The sequence below is a fragment of the Ranitomeya imitator genome, chromosome 4 (assembly GCF_032444005.1).
Source record: "Ranitomeya imitator isolate aRanImi1 chromosome 4, aRanImi1.pri, whole genome shotgun sequence".
NCBI classification, from domain to species: Eukaryota; Metazoa; Chordata; class Amphibia; order Anura; family Dendrobatidae; genus Ranitomeya; species Ranitomeya imitator.
Window position 1 is genome coordinate 523,684,506 of NC_091285.1, and position 3,234 is coordinate 523,687,739.

Genomic DNA, 3,234 nt, shown 5'->3' on the forward strand with positions numbered 1-3,234 from the left:
ATGTGAAGTGAAAAAAGAAATGTGAGTGAAAATTATACAAATATGAGAGTACAAATATGAGAGTACACATAAGGGCAGAATTACAGAATATATATTATAAAAGAGTACTGAAAAGAATAGCAAGTATAAATTACCAATACATAGTCAAATCAATTGTCCACAGATCCCATTGAGGCCAAATATGATCCAAAGGCGCATAAAAGAAAAATGGAGAAGATACATCACGGCAACAGCAACGCATGCCAGGAACCAATATTGGTGAGAATGCCAAATCAGAATATCGAGGCTGAAAAAATACAAAGTATGTAAGTATTAATCATAATACAACTATCATATAGAATCAGAAAATGCCAAGAATTGTATATTGTCATGATCCGTTCCAGGGTTTAATCCTGTCTGCCCTTTTTCCAGGCGGATCATGTCAAGGGTTAACTTTGCTCTGCCTCATTCTGGGTTCAGGTTTGCTATTTAGCTCCCATGCATCCTGCTGGCGGAGTCAGCTATAGTTCTGCCTTCGGCGTGTGAACCTGACTCTGGAAGCCCTTGATTTGTCCTGCTGTGATCCCCGACTTGCCCCGTGTCTGTTGACTCCCTCTGTCTGCCCTTTTCCCAGCATTTGCCTGTTTGACGGTTTGATTCTCTGGTTTCTGACTTGGCTTGTATTCGGACTTGCTTCTGCCTACTGACTTTGTCTTATCTGCTCCTGACCGTTGCTGAACCTCCTGGCTTGTTTCTGACCATGTGTACTTCTTATCCCTTCAGTACTTCCGCCTATGTTTTTTGATTCAGCTTGTCTGACCACTCTCTCGCCACTTGGTGGCGCCTGTGCTGCTGCTCTGTGGTGCTTCTCTGTGTACGCAGTCTCACTTCCCTCTCAGGCTCCCTCTGGTGGAGGTTGCACTATACTGCACCGCAGCAGCATGACATATATATTCAAAAAAGACTAAATGAAAACTAAAAACATCCCCCAAAATACAGCCTAACAGTATAAAAGATAAAAAAAAAAGTTAAATAGTATCAAAATATGAAAAATATGGAAAATAAGAAAGGTAAAGTCTTAAGTTGTTCATCTTCTTTTGCTGTTTTGGCTTTCTCAATGTCTCTGATGTGTTCTCTCGCACAGATTTTAAATTCTCTCGCAGTCATGCCAGTGTAGCTCTTTTTACAAGGGCATTCTGCATAATAATACCTTTTAAGGAACAAGTTAGGTGATGTAAGATCTTAAAAGATCGACTTACATCAGAATTTTTTAATTCCTTAGTTTTTATCATATTTTTACAAGGTTTACAGAAAGTACATGGAATAAAGCCCCAAATATTTGTGGCAAAATCAGTCAGAGACATAGAGTCAGGTGAAAAGTGGCTCCGAACAAGCATATCGCCAAAATTATGTTATCTCTTGGCTGTAATCGCTGGACGAGAAGGTAGAAGTCATTTTAAAATAGTATCAGCTTGAAGGACATTCCAATGTTTATTAACGATCTGAGTCAGCTGGTCCCATTATTTATTACGGTATATGGTGTAATTAAGCGAATGGGCTGAGTTGTAGTATTCGCAGGAGGAGAAGATTTCTTATATAGTAGCTGATCTCGAGAAACCTTGCCCGCTCTTTTGTATCATCTCCTAATTTGACAATCACTGTATCCTCTATCTCGAAACCGTTGATACAGAATACACGCTTGTTTGTTGAAAGTAGTCTCAGAAGAACAAATTCATTTAAGACGTAGATGTTGACTCATGGGTATGGACCTGATGATTGACTGTGGATGAGAAGACCTTACATGGAGCAATGTGTTGGTAGCAGATGATTTCCAATAGATATCAGTGGAAATAAATCCTTTGGAGTATCCAAAAAGTTCTGTTGGCGGCCATGAGAGAAAGTCAATTTAATGTTACGGTCGTTATTATTTAGTGATGTCATGAATAAATTTAGATCTTCAATCCAACCCTCCCAAGATAAAAAGGACATCATATATATCTGATCCAGTGGTGGACCTTTACAATTTGATCTGGTGGATTGATCTGAATAAGACTCTCTCCCATGCTCCCAAGAACATGTTAGCATACGAGGGGCACAAGCTGCCCCCAAAGCTGTACCCTGTATCTGAAGGTATATCTGGTTCTTGAAGATAAAACAATTATGAGTGAGAATAAACTTTAATATCTTTAGTAAAAAATCAATCAATGGTTTGGCCAAATTGCTAGTCTCCAAAAACCAGGTTACAGCCTCAATACCATCAGAATGCCTAATTGAGGTATATAAACTCTCAATGTTCGCAGTAACCAAAATCATGTTTTCTTGGAGTTGTAATCCATCTAAATGACCCAGAGCAGATGTTGTGTGTTGTTGCTGTGAAATCAGTTTTTTTTTCACACTACTACAACATTCCACACTTTTTTGAAATGTTAACTGACTAATACATGAGGAAAAATCTACTATATAATTGTCTAAGGGTCTCTTCCGTCTTTCTGTCTGTCCTTCTGTCTGTCTGTCATGGAAATTCAAGTCGCTGATTGGTCGTGGCAAAACGCCCACGACCATTGCCACGACTAATCAGTGACGGGCACAGTCCGCCGGCAAAATGGCCGCTCCTTACTCCCCGCAGTCAGTGCCCACTCCATACTCCCCTCCAGTCAGCCCTCACACAGGCTTAATGCCAGCGTTAATGGACCGCGGTGTAACACACTCCATTAATGCAGCTATTAACCCTGTGTGACCAACTTTTTACTACTGATGCTGTGTATGCAGCATCAATAGTAAAAATATCTAATGTTACAAATAATAATAATTAAAAAAAAAACGTTATTCTCACCCTTTGACGTCGCGCCCTGTCCTCGGCAGTGCAAGTGGCAGGTTCCGGTGCCAAGGATGCTATGCGAGAAGGACCTGCCATGACGTCATGGTCATGTGACGTCATCACAGGTCCTGCGCTCATACCAGCCCTGGGACCGGAAGCTGCCGCGTGCACCGCACACATCCGCCAGGTCTACAAGGGGCCCTCGGAAGGTGAGTTAATTTTTTATTTTTATTTTAAGTCTTTTATAACCTGTTACATACGTCGCTGTGCAATATACTACATGGCTGGGCAATATACTACGTGGTTGGGCAATATACTACGTGGCTGGGCAATATACTATGTGGCTGGGCAATACACTACATCACTGGGCAATATACTACGTAGCTCGGCAATATAGTACGTGACTGGGCAATATATTATGTGCCTGGGCAATATAC